Below are 19,676 nucleotides of genomic sequence, written 5' to 3'. Positions count from 1 at the left end.
AATGTCTCCTCAATCCTATCTGAAGCCCAGTCTCGCAGCCGCTAAACCCATATGGCTCTTCTTGTGGACGTCTGGTCTTCATTTTGAGAAAAGAAGATGGTGCATGAACTGACGCAAACAACAAACAGAAAAAAGATAAATGCAAGCAAATCCAAGCACACAAGCAAGTGAAAAGTGGAAGGAAATGATGGAAGGAAATGATGGAAGGAAATGAAACACACAGGAAAAAAAGCTTGCTTTTTGTTCACTTGAAAAGGAAATCCTATGGTTCAGATGTGTAAGATATCTCATGCTTTTACTCAGTTTTTTGGGGGGCCTTTTATTTTATCCCTCAAAAGTTCTGATGGGCTGTATATCACTAACACAGCATCAAATGACTTTGCCTTTCAATGTCATGCCTGTATCAGGGACTGAATTAAGGAACTTAAGAAAGCTGCATGCAAAATGTTTTTTGATCCTTAGATAAGTATTGATGTGTACATAAACATTTTGTCTCCGTGCTACTTAAAGAAAAAAGCAAACCCTGATTAAAATAAACAAGTGCTTTAATTGCAGACTTTCTCTCTGTGTTTATTCTTGTCATAGTGAGCTTGTAAAAGCAGCTTAAGATGTGCTTTTAAAGATTGTATCTGAGTGTTTATATTTTCTAATATGTTTGAGGATAATTGAAGCTGACACCTATTATTATTAATCACACCCCCGGGTAAATATTTTGACAATACAATTGCAGGACCAATTAAAAAACATAGAGACTTGCGACTCTGACACTTTCCTGTCACTGCTGTTAATGATGGCATCACTGCTAATCTAGTCATTTGGATCTCCAAATATTTACAGTGTTTAAGACTCTCTGGGAGTAGAAAGCTTACTCTACCACTGGGATGAGAAATATTGGGAGAAAAAGAACAGTTTAAAGCTGTCTTGCTACACTGGAAAGCTTTTTGAATGTTTCCCATCCTGGTAGATAATTTTATTAAATATCAGGTTCTTGTGGGAGACAAGTGAACTTTTCTTTCTGTAAGATTCAGAGTTTTTCTTAGACCGTGTCTATAGAACCATATGTATTTCCATAATTTAACCTGGTTTTAAAAAAGGACAAGTTACATGAATCAGGTGAGACTATCTGAAAGACTGGTTAGATTGAAATTATTCCAAGTAGGAACAGATGTTACCTGTACCCAGACTACGGCAAAAAGCAATGGGTATTCTTGTCATAAGGAAGTTCAGATTGCAGATATAATTCCTATTCCAAATCAAGATAAAAAAGTAAAGTCCTGGGGAGGGGAGGGAGGGAGGTGGAGGGTTTAGTGAACTAACTATGTGAGGGAAGGAATGAGTTCCAAGAAATCAGAATGTTTTAGTATCCCTAACATATACCTAGTACAGTATTTTGACTTAGCATAGTTTAGCAATACTTAGCATAGTATTTTGACTTGTAAAAATGCTAAAGTTTGTGATAACTGAGTTAGAATATCAAACATACATCAAACATACTCTGATACAGCAACATTATTTTCAAGGTTGGAACAGGACATGTTGGTGAATAAAAAAATATATGTTCCAAAAATTTCTCCAAGAGAAATTCACCTAAACTGCTATTGCTGAAAGACTGATTCGTCTAAGAAACCACGAGTTTGAATGTATCACTGTTTCCTGGCAAAAAGCGTAGGCTCTGAAACCTCCCTGCCACCCCTACCTGGACATTTAACAGACTTGTCACTTAACACAAGGGAATCTCACTCAGGGACTTATTTGCTACCTCAGATAGGCTGCTCACACTGTGACACAGTCTGGACTGCCAGAAAACAAAAGGTCACATTTCAGATCCGCAGCCCAGTCTGACGTCAGACGTTCACCATGGCCCGGGGCCACCTGCTGAAGGAAGCCATGGCCATGGCCATGGCTGTGCCACGCTCTGCTTGCCCCGGCCCAGAGCCTGCTGGCGACCCCGTGGGCGCACGCACGTCACAGCTGAGTAAACACTAGTGCAACTAATGCTGCTCCTCGGTGTACTGCTTAGAGACAGCTAATATTCTGGGTAATTCCTCAAATCTTCAGTTACACATCATTCCTAACCCTCTTCTTTCTTACCTCGGCGAGAGAAACAGCGTCAAATACCTGTTTGTGGAAGTGCAGTACCCCGGGCGAAGAGGACACATCCAGACAGCTCCTGCTGGGTGCTCTTCCTGCCCTTGGGCTAAGGCAGAAAAAACAAAACTCTCCAAGGCCCTTCCCCTGCTCTGCTACCACTCCTTGCTCCTTTCCCCTTCCCCCATCCCTTCCCCATTCTGCTTTCCTTTCCTTGATCTGATTTGTTTCTCTGTTTCCTTTTTTAATCTTTTTCTCATCTTGTATCTCTTGTTTCTGGTTCCCACTCCCCACAGACCCCCGGGCACATTATCCATGGTGTACTACCAGAGATGTTATGCCCTAATAACTTCCTCCTGAAGAGAGCACTTTGGGCAGCGGCAGCAAAGCTGTGCCCTGGGAACTGTTTAGTAGGATAAGCAGCCCTGCCTGGCCCAAAAAATATCCTCTGGCAGTTATTGAGGCTAGAAGGACAAGTGATAAGCCTTTCCTCAGCCATCTCACTGCCTTCCACAGTGTGGTGGGAGCAGGCTCCTGTTGGGCTGAGGCAGGGATGAGTCACACTTGACAGTCTCCTCTCCCTCCTCCTCTCAGAGCTTCATCCCCTGTTGGTGCAGTCCAAACCCCAGTAAGTTCATTTTACATGAAGCACTCTGCATCCAGTTTAGAGAGGTCATTACCCTCATCTGCACTGGTGGATGCAACTCTTGTTTAACAGGTGGGGCCTCGAAGGCTAGCTTGGACCAGTGAAGACCACTGGAGACTGTAGGACTGCTCATCATCGGTTGCTTATCTGTTCCTCTGACTCTGCAGGGCTCTCCGCTCCACAAAGCAGCTCAAGGCCTGGCCAAAGGCAACAAAAATGTGCATGAAGAAAGACCCTGCTGGAAATCAAACCTTATCTTAACTCACACAGTTCTGCAGCTAACAAGACAACAGACCAGCCTTAGCCTTGTTGCTTACTGCTCAGGAACGTGGGTGGCTTCTCCAGCGCAAGACCTGGTCCAGCACTCAGTGCGCTGTGCCGCTTAGAAACTCTCTTATTCAATTACTAGCTACCAGGTGCAGGCTAGAGTTCTGCACTCGGGTGCAGAGGTCCTGCTATAACCCTCTTGACCATGGCTTTCCCCACCTGGCTCTCTCCTGACAGGTCTGCAGTGATTCCTTCACCATCACATTCCCAGATGTGAATGTGTGCAGAATCTGGACCAGGCAGATCAAGCTCTTTCACTGGAGCTACTTTCCTACCTCCTTCTTCCCATTCACTACAAAACGAGTAGCTTTCCAACCTGTCCTCCACCTGATTTCTGTACTGCTCCCTCATGTCCTCCCCTTTCCAATATTAATAAAGACCATAGCACTTCCTTTTGTAGCAAGCTGTAGTTAAAAGTTACAGTTGCCTTCTCAGTGTGCATTTCTGCTAGAAAGACTTAACTGCTCTCTGGGGCCCGTTTTTTGCACAGGTGCATATGTATTATTGTAGCACAAGCAGACCTGGCCAAGCATAACCTTCTCTGTTGTTAGCTTTCTGTTTGCATTATAACTTCATTTACTGCTGATATTAAATGTGTGTGTGTGTGTGTGTGTGTGTGTGTGTGTGTGTGAGCTTGTGATTTCAGTGGGAATATTAGCAGAGGCTGCAATTCAAGCGTAACTGTGGGAAGCATTAGCAATTCAACCCTATTTCAGAACTTCTTTTTCCTTTCCTTCCTGTCCCCTTATCAAGTTCAAATAGTAATCAGAGGCAGCATCTCTTCCTTCTCTGCAGTTTGCTAGTCTCAATTCGCTGTGGCCCTGCTCCAAAGTCATTTGAAAGACAACCCAGGACATGCACATCCTTTCATTTGGGACCACCTATGAAAGATGGAAATTGAAACGAGTGCATGTGGCTGCTGGTATCACGTTCAAAGAAGATATGGTGGTTGCCAGCCTTTGGGGGAAGCATGATACAAATGCAGAGTGCAGAGAGCAGCAGAGAAGCTCCAAGTCTTGCCATACTTCCAGTCTGCGAGCAATGAGGACTCATGAGTGGGTGTAACAGAGACAGTACATGGAGCTGGGGTGGTGTAAAAAAACAGTTATAGGAATGGCTCCTACTGCTTCTAAGCAGGACATAGAAAGTTCAATGCATCCGCTGAATAATAATGAGGAACCTTGGGGATGTAAGACAACTTTTTTTTTAAGCCAAGACTTATCTAGTCTGATGCTGCTCCTCATCTCTACAGTGTCAGCATTGTACACCTTCCTCTGGAGCACCTGAACCTTACTGCCATCAGGACCTTGGTGGCTGAACTAGCTGAGCTGTGGGTCAGATTCACTTCCTAAGACCCATGCCTCTTGTGATGGCAAGAAAGCGATTACTCAAGGTACAGACTGTTGGGCACAGGGCCTGCCTGTCACTCCTTCACATCAGGCTCCAGGAGTCATGTTCTTGGAAGGCTTTCAAGTTACCAGCGGAAATGGATTTGGCTGACATACAGCATGGTACAGATTATAATTCCTCTATGGGAAAAGACCCTGAGATGGATGCTGGAGCAAAGATCAGCTTGCTCTGCTCCCTCCAGGCTATGCAAGCCTTTGCAACATCAGGGAACTAATTTTAGTGTGGGTTCCCTCTCCTCATACTTTGCAGAGAAAACTGGGCTGCCTGACTCAAGGGTTCTGAAACCGAGGATTTGAGGCAACTAAAAACTAAATTTAACAACACAATCTTTAAGAGTATGCCTATACTACGCATAGGAAGGCTGAAGGAAGCACTGGGATTTCTGATAGTCCTCGGGACTGGACCACCGGGATGGGAACACTGAAAGTAGAGGGTGAATCAGGAGTCCAGCACTGCCTACCACCATGCCCAGTTTGCCTTAATTCCTTTGTGAATCCAGGGCTGAGTTTCTATCCACCTGGTTTTATTGCCCACCATTCACATTAGCGTGGATTAGTTCTATTTTTAACCAGTCAGGAGCTTAAACAGTTTGTTAACACAAACCACAAATGAGGCGCTGACAGGATATACTGAGCTCTGTGGCAGAGTCCCAAGGACTGACTCCTTCTCCAAAGGCTCAATCACTTTTGCTCTGCAGTCTCTTCAAGTGGGAATGAAATTACTTCCCTCCCCCTCCATATTCTCCATATTTAAAGAAATTAATGATATTTTCTGCCCTGTCTATCTAGAGAGAGCAAATAATTGGAGCAGAATTGATCTTTTGAAGTAACAACGTCAGCACAGCCTTCTTTCTCTCCCAGCCCTTCTTCCCAATTCCTGTGTCGGCAGAAGGAAGGTTTATGAAGGAAATTAGTTTCACTATTTGCATACTCCAATATATTTAGCTGGTGGCTGTGCAGGTCCAATTAACTTAACTAACAATATGGGTGAAATGAGGTTATTGGATTATACTTGTAGCCAATTAGAGTTGCCACGGTTGAATTACTCCCTTTTTTAAACCTTATTTAAAGTTAAGAAAACATGTTGATGGTGAGACTAGATGATTTTGCTCCCTCTTGCTCCACAAATAAAATATTTCTGTTGTTTTTTACAGAGAAGTCTTAGAATCAAAGAAAGTCTGAGTATGTGGAGGGGTATATCTCGTGGTCAGGCAGAGCTACATTTGTGCATTAGCTCAGATTAGGACTGACATTTCAAAGCAGATATCCTGACTGACCCCATTTGCTGTGCTTGTCTGGACTTTTTCCAGAGAAAACAGAACTGGAGGGTGGACCTACTGCACACAGGTCCCAAATGGGCTCCCAGTATGTGAGACCCAAAGCAGAGCCAGTGTGGATGTCAGCTCCTGAGCACAAAAGGCTCAGAGGATCCCCTCCTGCTGCAATGCAAACATGACTTAATACTTTCTTAACAGAGTGCAATTTTTTTTTTCCTTCTGTAAGGTCATTTCACAAACCCGTTTCTTTCTTGCGGGGACATTCTCCTAATAAAATAGAAGCCCCTTCCGTTTTCAAGACTTTGCAAACAACAACTAAAGGCTCTCCATGTGAAGTCCTAGGCCCATCTGTTCCACCTTTCTGACTGGGACTTTACATCTCCCTGTGAGACTCTCTGACCAATAGCTGAGCAATATTTCATTGGTGCTGCCTAGAAAAGGCTATGGAAGGTGAGAGCCAGTTAAAAAAGAAACTTATCCTGAGAGAAGCCAAAAGCTTTTGATCCTGGGTGATGACAGTGATGGTCTCACGAAACAAATTAGTGATTGAATATAGGAAATTTCCGAGGGGGTCAGTGGAACTGGTTTGCTGGATGATTCTTGTCATTTCCCGTTTGGGTTTCCCTTAGACAAATGTTTCCTCACTCGCCTGCCAGTGGGAAGGACAGGGTTTGGGCTGTGCTGTTACGCAGTGAGAGGTCAGCAAGGCGCCTGATATCCCAGATCAGCAGCACAGCAATAGCAAACCCCTCCATGGCTCCCTTCACTGGTGGGACCCAGGGGCCACTTGCCCATGAATCAGCCCATTAAGGCCCTGTGCCACGGAGGAACGCCGTGCTGGCCGGTGATGGACAGGGGCCACCGGCAGGGCCACGTTCTCCTCCTCTCTGCCACACACGGCCATTGTGCGTCACTGATGCTAATGGACTGGGAAGCTTCCTGAGCTACAACCCCCTCATTGTGCCCGGGAAGTGCTTTCGCTCGTCTTTCTCTTTCAGCTGGAACCAGCTACACACCATTCACTTCCCAGGCATAATGCTGCCCTTTGTGGCCATTTCCAATATTGTTTGGGAAAAGCTGTAACAGGGACAGGCCCAAAGCATGAAAGGGAGGGATTGTGTTAGCCAAAGTGCCTGGCTTTCTGGGGAAAGCCAGGGGGCAGAGAAGGCAACAGTCTGTAATGAGCTTCCCTGGTTGCCTTCTCTCAGCAACCCCCACCCCCTCCAAAGTCTTGCTCTCTTCTCCCAACGCTGGTGCTGGGCACCAATCTGAATATAAAGGAGCTTTAACTCTGTACCTCCTGCATTTTTCTGAGCTTCAGAGTAACTGAAATATATATAGCCCTTCTGAGTTTAAAACTACGATCTCAGTCATAAACAGATTGGCCAGTTAAACCACCAATGCTCTGAGCAAAAATGGCTTTCTGTAGGGAGCTTCCACACTGATGAGGGGAGAAAAGCTCTCCCTTCCCAGTGTATGTAGCTCCACTGCTCCTGGGGTGGCCAGAACCAGTCTTACGAGGATGTTGAGCTGTCTACCAAGTCAATGTAGTCCCTACTGCATCCTCCAAACAAGGAGATGGTACCACAGCACAGCCTGACCTCCCAGTGGATTCAGACAGGTTCTACTGTAAAAAGAGCCTCCGTCCAAAAATAACGAACCAGGATTGGCTGCACGGTCATTTCCTGGGAGCAATTCTGCTCTCTTGATAAGTGAAATGGTTTCAGTAATGTGAATCAGGGCAGGAAAGAGCACAGGCAACCATCCATCTGCAGTACTGACATGCAGCACGTTAACTGGCTAATTTCTCACTGCATTTTCCTAGATGTTTTCTGAAGAGAACAGCAAGGACACCAGAGAACCCAGCTCCCACAGAACAGTTTATTAATCATTCACAGTAATGGCTCCTACAGGAGAATAAACACAGCAGAAAATAATCGTTTTTTTCCTAAAACCTGATCTGATCCAACAAGGTTTGATGGGCTTGTGGTATTCTCATGTGTCTGAGTTTAGGCATGAAGTGTTTCTATTTTTGCAAACAGTAGCAACCCTTGTGCTTGGTAATTTAAGCCAGTTACTATCTTAGGGATGTCACTACTGTGCAGCAGTGAGAGCTGTACAAGTGTCTTCTTGGCGATCAGCATAGAGAGGGCATGGTACTCAACGCTGAATTGTTGGGGGACACCCAGTGCTCTCATTGCAAAGCCAGCATGTGCTAGCTGGGATGGCAGCTAGGATACCTGGGTCTCTTTCTTTTCATTGTCTCAGGGCCAAACCATGAAAAAGTCAGTCACCTTCTACGCCTGGTTCTCTCCTGACCCTTTCTCTAGTCTGTTTAATAGACTTAGAAAGCTGACCTCCTCTGATGTGCTAGGTCCCACTTTCCTCCCCAACTCCCATTGATTTTCAGTGGAAGGGTTGGAATTTACACGAAAAAATCCAAACTACAATTCTGAATTGCCATCTTCACCTCAATTCAACTTGAAACATTGGTGCAAGCTGACATTTGTTTTTTCTGCTATGCCAGTGTCTGGATGAATGGCAGATCACAGATATCTTTGTGCTGAAAAAAACTGTAAGCTAAGAACATCCCAGACCATGGTCCTCACAGCTTAGGACATCCCCAAAGCATTTAGCAAGCTGCTGGTCTGTTTGCAATTGTTTACTTGTTTTTCAAAAATGTTGCTCCCTAAATCTGAATGCTTTTCCTCTTCTCTTTGTGTCAGTGTAGACAATGATGCATGAATTATTGTGTTGCGAGTCCCTACCCAGGCAGGCAGGGCTCTGAAAGAGCTTTACGCGCTCTTCCCACTGTGAGCCATGCCATTGGTATTAACATCTCTCCAGCTGACTTCATCAGCTCCTGCCCTTCAGAAGCAGTCCAAGGGGGCATTTCTTACCCAGAGAGGCTATTTTTAATACAGCAGTACTTGCTGAATGCCAGTTTAGCCCAGCACTCGTCTGCCCCCCCACCCCCGCACCTTGGTTTTTGTTTTAAGTAGCTTTGTTTAATGATCCAAGTGATATAAGCTTCTTGTTAAGGGAGATTAAGATGATTTCTTGGGACTCCAAGATATGAATGTTAGGAAAACACAAGCTAAATGTTTTGGGCATACTTTGTTTTACTTCCATTCAAATGGGAAAAGATCATCCTGGGCATGAAATATTCATTGTGCAAGTGAGAAAATTGAACCTGCCTGAATAATTCATCCACACTAAGGAAGCAACATGAACAGCAACGCTTGGAACAATGCAATATACCCAGCTATAGCTTCCCATCTGCTTCTTTGAAGCATGAGGCCCTCAAGATGCTTCTTTTGGATGCTAGAGCTAAGGAAGGGAAGTTTAAAGGAACTTCATTGCGCTTTTTCAGTCATAGCCCCAGCCCAGCTCCCTAAGAGGAAGTTTGAAGGAGGCAGTGTACTTCAGCTGATTGTGGGGAGGTTCAACCAGCCATTGAGCAGTGTTTCCTGCCTTTATACTGTGCCAAAACAATTCTTGCTTAGAGCTTCCTGCAAGGATGGCAACTGATTTCCAATTTTAATCTCTGCCCAGAGGGAAATCCAGTGTGAAAGCAGGATAGCAGGAAGGGTCTGTGAGAGAAAAGAGAGTGGCAGAAGAGAGAGGTGCCTTTGAAGTCTCCTGTGTTTGTTCTCTCTCTGCACATGGTACAGGCTGATGTCTGCTGTCTCCCCACTCACCTGGTGGGCTTGAATTACAATGGCGCACATACTCCTTGATTAGATGGTGCCAGAAGCAAAATCTATCACATGTGAACAGCCACCCGATTTGTGAGCAGCGTCAGAGAGACCTGGTAAGAATCAGATAGGATTGGGGCTGGAAATGGACATATGGAAAGTATCCACCTGCATTTCAAAGCATCATCTACTGTGAACCGGATCCCAGTTTTAGTCCTAGACAGCATCAAGCTATTGATGGTATTCAGTGGGTTGATGACGGGATAAAAGAAAGCTAGGGGTCATTAAAATTTAATATCCCACTGCAGGATTAAATGGGCATATTTGTTTCTTACTCTGATTTCTGATTTATTATGCTCCCATATGTTGGCACTCACAAATCATAGGCAAAAAAATGAGGAGATGAATAGTAAGGGAAGACTAAGAAATGAAACATTTCAGTGGGCTTTCAAATGCCTCCCTTACGTGAAGTTGTAATATACAAGGAGTGACCCACTGAGGATGGGAGTTTCCTAGTCTTACATAACCTTTGCTTTAGGTGCATGATGCTATACTGTTTGAGGGTGTCATCCACACTGTTTTTCATGCAACAATATTGAGGGTAATAAATTGAAGGACTGGAATTAGATACCTCTTGCTCCTTGGACCCTGTGTGATGCTAACTTTTTATCAGCATTTCACTGATCTACCCAGAATCTGAACTGATTTTGCATATGAGAAACACTATTATCAGCAGAAGCTTGATAACACATGCTGAGTGCACTAAGGCGTGGGTCAGGAACTTTCCCGACTCCCACATCCCAACAACAGGCTGTGATCTAACTCGAAAGCAAGGAAACATTTGTATTCTGATGTGAGCCTAGTCTTATGTGAAGTAACTCTGCTAACATCTGTAAAGCTATTCCATTTTGGGTCCCAGGGACACCACGATAGCATTCACAGATGAAATATATGACTATTAAGCCTATTATGGGCAAATGACATATGAACAACTTCATTCAAAATTGCAGCCAACACCCGTAAAAACTGAAGTAAAATTAAAGCTGTGCTGATGTCAGGCCTGTTAGCTGGGCTTTTTTCTTCCTCCAGTATATAGAGAGTATATGTGCCTCCCTAGCTTCCAAAATGTTTTACCATGAAATTCATATTGTTATATCCAGGAGTTAAGTGCTGTGAAATTTTAATTCTTTATATGGAAAGCTGAGGTACCCTAAGGTAATATGACCTACCCAAGGTTATCTGAAAGCCAGTTGCAGTAACAGAAATGAGTTTCTGCAGTCCCAATCCACCTTCCTCGTCAAAGTGAACACGGGTTAATTTATGTGTTTTTTGAAGCGTTCAGCCCACTTCAGCTCTATGGTCTTATGTTTTTTGTTAGATTCCTCAAAATGATGGGAATGTGCAATCCATAATGCAGTAGAAAATAGAGGGGAAGGCAGTACCTTTTGTGCCAACTAGCAATTCAGGAAGATTATCACTTTATTCAGTACCAGGTGGTTTTTATTTTAATTGTCGAGTACATGGCTGCAGGGTGGGCAGATGGGTGATCCGTGTGTTTGTGTTTAAGGGTAGGCAGCGTATGGCTGTCTGCTCTTCGAATATTTCCTTCTCCAGAAAAGAAGGTGAAAATTTAAAGGAAATTATGACTTTCTGAAAAGAGCCACAGAGCAACTTTAACTCCCACAGGACTCAAAGAGACCAGAGGAACTGGAGAAGGGAAACGGTGTTCTGGCACTTCTCGCAGCAATGAGTCACGCCTCCATTCTTAACATTGCTATTTGCATAGCACTGCCTTTGACATAAAAACTCTGCCAAATCTGTGCCTCTAACCCTGCATTCCCAGTCCCACAAAAACACATCCGCCGTGGTCAGCCTCCCACCAGCTAGCAGGCTCAGAAGTCAGCTGAAACTGCTCCGTGCACACATACAACCCTTGATCCCCCCGCAATGCAAAGGAAGGACTGGAGCTGTTTGGAGTGCTTTAGGTTGCAGTAGGTAAGGGGAAAGTGGATAAAATTCCAGGTATTGGCTGTGCTATAGCCGCAGTGAGGATCACTGTAATACAGACCTATCTGAGGTAGCTTTAAATTACCAGTCTTCTGTAACTGTGGCGGTCCTGAACTTAGTGTGGGCTGTGACAGCTTCTGAAAAATCAGATCAGTTATCTATCTGGATGCTACTAGCACTTTAGCTTGAGAGCTAATCCCAGTATGTCTAGAGTGAGTGCAGAAAAGGAAAAGGTCTGAAAAAAAAAAAAAGATCTGGATCTGAAAAAGGAAAGCACAATATGCTGAAGTGCATGTGCAGCTAATATATTTCAGGCAGGCTGAAATCAAGGTCATGCAAGTTCCAGAGAGAATTATTTGGAAACAGGCTAGAGCTAAGATGCAGAGAGTAGGCTCTGGAGAACAATCTTGTTATGGGAAAGGAACAGATGAAGTGACTCTGGACAGCCTCCACCTCTAGCTAGAGATCTTCTCTAGCCAACCTCTGTTGCCCCATCCTTTGGGTTACTCACTTGTTCCCTGGTGGGAGAATGACTTAAAAGAGATCATTTATAGCATCAAAGGCTGAGTGTAAGAAAGGACATCAGAATATGACCCTATTATTCACACCATAATTAGGAAAACATTGTCCAGCCCATGAAGGAAGTTGAAACTGTCATATTTTCTTTGAGAAAGGGAGCGTGCACTCATGTGCAGTTCCTAGGCAAGCTCACATACTTTGAAGTTCACAATACCAGGGCACGGAAAGTAAGTGCCCTGAAGTTTGCTGTTGATAAATGATTGTGCTCCTGAAATGGTAATATAAATGCACTGAGTCGTGAAATGCAGCTAATATAATTAATCTTGCAATATTGTAAATCTGTTGGAGAAAGATAACATGAGAATTTTGCTCTACAGTTTCACGCTACAGCAAAAACCAACAAAGTGGTGTTTAGAAGGAAGTCTGGAGCCTAAATATTTCCAGGTGACTTTGATGATTTAAAAAAAAAAATCTGTTTACATTACCTTCCACAAAAACATACATAATGCATAACACCAGTTTGCTCCACCTTAGGAGAACTGCTACAAAAACTACCTGAAGAGTAAAGATATATTATATATTATGTTCATTTGTTAAGAAAAGTTAAACAATTGCACGAACATCTGAAGTCTCAGAAGATTTTTGTTTTCTGGGGTTTTTTTTCTTTTTTTGAGCCATTGCTGTTAGAACATTTATAACAGCAACTGTTCTCCAGTCATGGAGCTTAAAATCGATGACCACTCTTCATATGAACTGGATTTAAGGATATCTCAGTCTATTTCACAGTCAATAAGTTCCCTTATTTCCTGCATTGCAAATTACCTTTCTGCAATTCCTCTTGCTGATAGCCAAGAGGAATATCTAGCTACAGGCGCAAAGGCTGGACAGCCTTCTCCCGTTCAGCCTTGGAGAAAACTTGTTCACATCGGAGACAGGCCAGCATGAAGAAGTTCACACTGGTATTGTAAAGAAAATATGCTAGAGAGACCTGCTGCAAAGTGATCTTAAAGCTCAAATCAGCACCAGAATGGGAATAAATGAGCTATGAACAATGCACACAGATTTCTGTAACTTTCTTGGTATTCTTAGACCTGTTCACAAGAAAAGCCTTGTAACAATGCCTTAAACAACCTTTTTACCTTCTGAAATCTGAGCTTCTCAAAGTGGATATGACAGAATACATATGTTATCAAAACCGGTGGTTCCAGCCATGATCAAGAATTCATTGAACCAGGGACCAGGAATAAAAGACGTGCTTTCCCTCAAAGACCTTACAGGGTAAGCAGTCAGGGCAGTCAAAGGGACCAAAAAGCAAGAGGATGCCTAAGTTACTGGTGGCGATGGGAATTGATTCCACGTCTGCCTGTGGTGGGGTCACACGATTTCACACTAAGGGAATGGGAAGACTCCATGAGGCATTTGGGGAGACCCGTGTGCCCTAGCTGAGAGCGGATAAGCCAGAGACAGCGCTCTGCCATGCCAGGCACAGAGAGCTTGGAGAAACACTGCAGAAGGCAGCTGAGCTCTGGCCCTGGCTGGTGGCTGCCCCACACAGACTCATCTGGGGCACCAACCAAAGAGATCTTCTCTGAAGCAATGTTCTGGGTTTGGGTCTACCCCAGTGGGAAAAATTCTCAGGCCGTCTTGGCCCATCCTGATTCCCAGTGCCTTCTCCTTTGCATTACAGAGCAGGTGAAGGTCCACTGCTTGGCACATCTGGATTTCAGCACATAAAGTGCAGGGGAAGCAGAATGGTAATTGTAGTACAAGCTCCAGGAGGAGGGACTTGACAGAATAATTAACAGATTTAAAATCTCTAACAGCAGGTTGGCCACCATAACATCATGTAAAAAGGTAACTGAAACACAATTGGAACCTGTTAATTATTCTAATTGAGATCCATTCAAACAGCATGGTGCAGTGAGGGATTATCTCTAACTGGATTGCATAGACATGATGACATTACTGACAAGCTACTACCTGTCACCAGCCTCAGATCCAAAGCAACTAAAAGTCTCTCTCATGGAATATCACTTTGCTGAACCCTTGAAAAGGAGTGCATTGCCTCTGTAATGGTCCATATGTTCATACGCACTCAGCCTTATGAGCACGCCTTTGTAAGCAGCAAAACACACTGAGAGAAGGGCTGGATGTGACTATTTGCCTAACTTTCACAAAAGCAAGTCACGATCAAGATACAGTCTTGCTTACACTCCTGTTCTAGACTATTTCTGTATCTGTGCAGCACTTACCTGCAGTGTCAGGACTCTAGTTGCAGCACAGGTCCATTATTTCCAGAGGGCCTGAGCTCAAGTCCTGGGCTTAAGTGTTAAACTAGCTTGAGGCCTGTATGTGTAAATGTAACTGTTCTCATGTGCTTCCCATAGCTCAGGAGGAGATTTAGCTGTCTCTGTAAACACAGACCTCAAACAGTCATGGAGGCTAAACTAACTTGTTATGGCTTTTTGCCTTTTACATTAGGTCTAAATTTTGTTCGTAAGGTGTTGGAAAGTGTGTGGTGATGTCTGATGAAAGGGGTGGTCTTCTGTCCTGGATCACATTACACCGGATTGATTGACCTGAGCTGTCCTTTTCAGTCCCCTGGGCCACTCTCAGAATCTGCAGGTAAAGTTTCTAGGTTGGAAGAGAAAGGAAGTTCTTGTAAGAGAAAGTAGACAGCTTCTGCCCCAGCTGGTTGTGTGCTTCAAAGAGAAGGTTTCAGGCATCCAGGCAGGGTAACACCTTCCAGTAGCGATATGGCCCTTAGAAATCTCTTCCATCCCCTTTCCTTCTTTTTAGCCTCATGAGGTCTTGGCTCTTAGCACTACAAATAATACAGAACTGAGCCAGGTCATTTCTAAAACTGTGTGACGAACTTTCTCCAAAAATCGAGTGTTTTTGCCTGCTACCACTGTCAAATGTGATCCTCTCTAGTTTAATCCAGGGCATGTTTTCTCAGAATAGAGATGTTCCTGAAGTGGCGTGAAGCTGCCTGGGCATTGCTCTCACTACCATGACTAGAAATAGAAATGTGAGCAGAAATGAGAAAAGGGGAATGAAAAGTCATGCTGGATCCATGCCACTGCAGTTCTTGGCTCTTGTTTGCAGACTCTTTGTGGCTGATATAAGCTGAGCTGCCCCATTTTAGGATGGGAACAGATTTCATAGTACTACCAAAGTGAGCTGCGTTAACAGTCCCAACCAGCGTTATCTTCATATCTGCTGAAAAGAATATAGCCTTTTCTTACTATAGCGGTTGGTGCTCCATTAGGGGCAGGTAATTCATTTGAGAAATTCACCATGCAGTCATTCTGCCTTTCAAACAAGGCTAGCTGTGTGCAGTTTCCCCAGCTCTCCTTTTTTATCGTGTTCTTTAATGAGATACATTTCTTGGTGCTTTTTAGAGACTGTAAATGGATGCCAGGATGGACACCTCTGGAGGCAAAACGGGCACCAGTTATGCACTCATAAGTAGTGTCCCCCATGCTCTTAAATATCTGCAAACTTTAGTGAGGACAGGTCCGTTATTTTAAAGGAAAAAAGCACTGCTTTAACATTTCTTTAAATGTATGACTCCAACCAGCCAATGGGAAGACATGCAAAGCTGACAATAACTATAAATGACATCTCTCAGCTTTGGCTGGCATCTTTACTCTGAAGGATGAGACCACTCCTCACAGAACTGAGGACACCCTTGGGGGACCATCACAGGAAGCAAGAAATTACCTCGGGAGCCTCTCAGAGTGCCCAGGAAAGGGCGGTGGTGCCAATCCTCTGTAGCTACGAATGTGCTTCAGTTTCCTCCGCTTATACCCTCTATGGCTGTTCCCCTTCTGGTAGCCTCGTTGTCTAGCTCTGCAAATGGGTTCTCTAGTATCTGACCTCAGATTTTTAGTGACGTTTCTGCCTGAGAAGAAAACAGGTAAGTTAAGACACCTGAGTCCACTGAGGCATTCAGACCTAATTTTACGCCATCTCTCATTTTCTGACTGCTTCATGTTTTCAAGGACCTGGAATCCAATTTTCAGGCCTCTTTTTTCATAAGTGGACTCTGACAGCCACTGCCTCTCCTGTCCCTTCACCCTCAGCTCTGATTTACATAACTACCTACACCTGTTTGATCTTCCTCCTGAGTACCTCTTACAGGTAATAGTCCAGAGGTAGCTCCGTGTTTACAAGGTTTCTGGACCCCCAAAGAAGGGACCTGCCTGACCTCCTTTCTAGCTAGTGCTGGACTGTAAAGCTCCCTCCCTTTTGGGCTCCAAACCTCTCCTGTAAAGTGGGGCAGTGCTAGCAGAGCAGACTATTCAATCCCCGTGGCCACACTTGAGAGAGAAGGAGCAGGCCACACTTGAGAGAGAAGGCTTTGTAGCTGAATCAGATCAGAATTCATATAGAAAAAAAAAAGTATTAAGTCTTTTCTTCTCTCTTCGATGAGATCGCCAATCTCATCTTTTATTCTGGCCACATGCTGAGTTTATGGAACATGAATAGCCACCAGCAGAAATGTTAACAGTGTTATTAGGCCTAGCAAAAAAACACGTTAGCACGCCTTGTTGTCGATCTTGCTTGTATCACATGCAAAGCATGCTTCCTATTGTCATTTTTCTTCCCCAGCAATCTGATATCTTCAGGAAAAAAAAAAAAAAAAAAATCAAGTCTGAACAGTGAAAATTCCAGGACAAACATTTTGTTGAACAGTTGCCCTTTGATCTAGGTTGCTGATACTTACAGAAGCAGCATTAGTCAGAATTGTTTAAGGAAATAAAACCTGAACTCCTCATTCAAGCCCCAGTTCTGCCTGCCTTTATTCATGCAGAGCTGCACTGTGCTCTACAATCAGTCCCATGACAGCAAGTTATGTTCCTCTTTTTCCTGCAGTACAGAGCAGTGCAGTAATACCACAGGACATGGCTGCTATTTAGTGCAATCAAGGGGACAGAATTCACCACTCACTTTTGTTTTTCATCCGAGCAGTCTCTGAAGAAATCCTTGCAGTCTCAGTACCTCTGTGATGCGCAGATTTTGGATGGGCACTGTTGTAAGCAGCAAGTGTTTGCTCTCTGCTTTTCTTTCTCTAACACAGCTAACTTTTGGGGACACAAATGCTTCTTCAGATACAGGAACTGAAGAACTGTCATCCCTAAAGGTGGGATTTCGCCTGCCTGCTATTTTTGTTCACCTTGTGTTCAGGATTAACCGTTTCACCTAGATAAAACAAGGGATCCAAACAAAATTCCCTGATTTCATGTCACTCTCTTTCTTCTCAGGATGGAAACCAACCTGAAGGGCCTTGACATGAGCTGCAGTTTAGCTGTAGGACAGAAAAATAATTTGACAGAAAAAGGGCCTGTTCAATTTGCTAGGAATTACTGGAACGATTTCTTCTTTTATTATGAAAGCTGTCAAGGAACTTCTTTTAAGCTGCCAATCAGTCAAAATTGTAGCTGCAAGATATGGTTATTTACCTACCTCAGAAATTTGGGAACTTTGGGGGGAAAGTTCCCCAAAAGCATCCCTGAAAGCAGATTCCATAGATGAACGTTCAGTTCATGACAGCAGGAATTATTTCACCACAAGCGTACTGAAAGAAGCAAGCTTCATTATGAATCTGGGTCTAAAGAGAGAACAATCATGTCAAAAGCCAAAACTGTAATTTAATACATAAAAAAATGGGACTTTACTGCACGCTCAGTAAAGGGAATGTGCTGCTAATTAAAGTATATTTCAAAAAGAGTTTAAAAGGGTACAAAGCAACACTTTTACATATGTGTAGAACGTGCCTCATCTCTATTGAAATCCCCTGTTAAGAGAAGCAGTCTTTTCCTTCATTTTCTGCTCTGACCTGCTACTGCTTCAGAACAGTCCATTCTTCTGGCACTTTAATGACAGAGAAAATGTTAGCAGTGAATAGCCAGCCTAGTTAATGAAGGCAGTAATTTCCCCTATTCGGCACAGCTGCTTTCCCAGTGGATCCCCAGGAAGCACAGCATGGATGATGCCTCACAACGATTTCATCCCAGCCTCCTTGTAATTAGCTCTGTAATTGCCTGGGAAAATGGGCTTAACAGCAATGGCCTAAAAAGGCCAGAAAGTTGCACAGGGCTACAGGATATCCAGACCCTCCTGGAACAGCAGTGGGGGCTAAGCAAAATACCCAAGAGCATCTCACATGGCACAAGACACCTATGCTTAGACACCTGAAATACACCTTTATGAAGGAAACTGGACTGAAATTAAACAGTAACGATCAATATATTGAATTGTAATGACCAATATACTCGCCTAATGTGAGGTGTTTAGCTGGCACAGCAAGAGATCCTCTTATGTTTCTAAAATAAATGTTGTGTTTATCAGCTATTAGCTGCAAATTAGGTGAGATCTGAGAAGCGAAGGTGACAGAATAGTTAGATTTCTAAGTCTGGATCCAAAAACTTGTATTCAGACCCTGCTTTGGACCCATGGCAACGGCTGTTTCAATCATCACAGCAATAAATGGGTCCTTGGCCATTCAAGCTGCAGAATGATATGTGTGCTGGCCACATTATTCCATGTATACCAAAGGATAAAAAATTAGTTTTATCATGCTGCTCCTATGGACCATCTGGGCTGGGTGAACTTACCCCCTAAAAGAGACACTTCCATGCCAGAGGTTATCTATGCACATAGCAAGAGTCGAGGGAAGCCTCCAAAATCTTGTGATCTGAAGTAATATGAACGGTTTGAGAAAGAAAAGCAAATAATATTTTTAGGTGGAGAGCAAATAATATTTTTAGGTGCACAGAATGTGAGTGAAACACAGAGAAACCGGGGTCACAGGTAAAACCTGGAAGAACTCGTGGTAGGGTGGGAATTGAACTTAGACATTCTGTATAGAAATGTACCAAGAACAGATTTGTATGTCCATGGACAATTTTTAAAGTTGTAAAATAACTTTGTTTGAGGACAAATGAAATCATTCCTCCTGAGCCAATACGTATTTCATTTCTGTGTTGATAATTTAAAGAAAATTATGAAAGTAAACAAGTTTTGTACAAAAATATTGGAATATCTCATGTAAAAAGAAACTTTTGATTTAAATATATTGATTTCAGATTTTTTATTTCTTCCTCTCATCATAAACAATTCTGGGAAAACAACATTAATTTGTTTGTTGTGTCTGTGCCACCAAATCTGCATTATCTGCTTCTCTCCCATCCAAAAAGATTTGTTCAGAAAAAAAATCACTTTGAGTATCTACCGTCCCAGTTATTCTCTATTCTGAAATTCTAAGTGTAAAAAATAAGTTTCATTTTACAGGACCACCTTATATAAAGTCTGATGCCTTATAAAGGCCAAAATTATATCTTCAGATATGTACACAAACAGCTTCAGCTGCTTGTTACATTATAAGTTTCTTATCAATGCTTTTGTTGCTATGGATTAATTTTTCACAAAAATCTTCCAACTGGATATTATTTAGATTCAAACTATCCCAGAGGATGAGGTATTTCAGCTAATATAGAATACGAGATAGAAAATGATTACACTTTTAAACAGAAGAAAAGAGTGGAACAGCAAGGCTTTCAACTTAAGAGAAAAGTCTGCTGCAAGCAAATCTGTTTTAGAAATAATTGCCCGGTGATTAGTGTTTTAAAATCTGCAAAATCACTATCCTGCTATTGAGCAGAGAGAGTGTTGAGTTGAAACAGAAATATATAACTAA

This window comes from Struthio camelus, chromosome 7 (assembly GCF_040807025.1).
Source record: "Struthio camelus isolate bStrCam1 chromosome 7, bStrCam1.hap1, whole genome shotgun sequence".
NCBI classification, from domain to species: Eukaryota; Metazoa; Chordata; class Aves; order Struthioniformes; family Struthionidae; genus Struthio; species Struthio camelus.
This window is presented reverse-complemented; position numbering follows the sequence as displayed.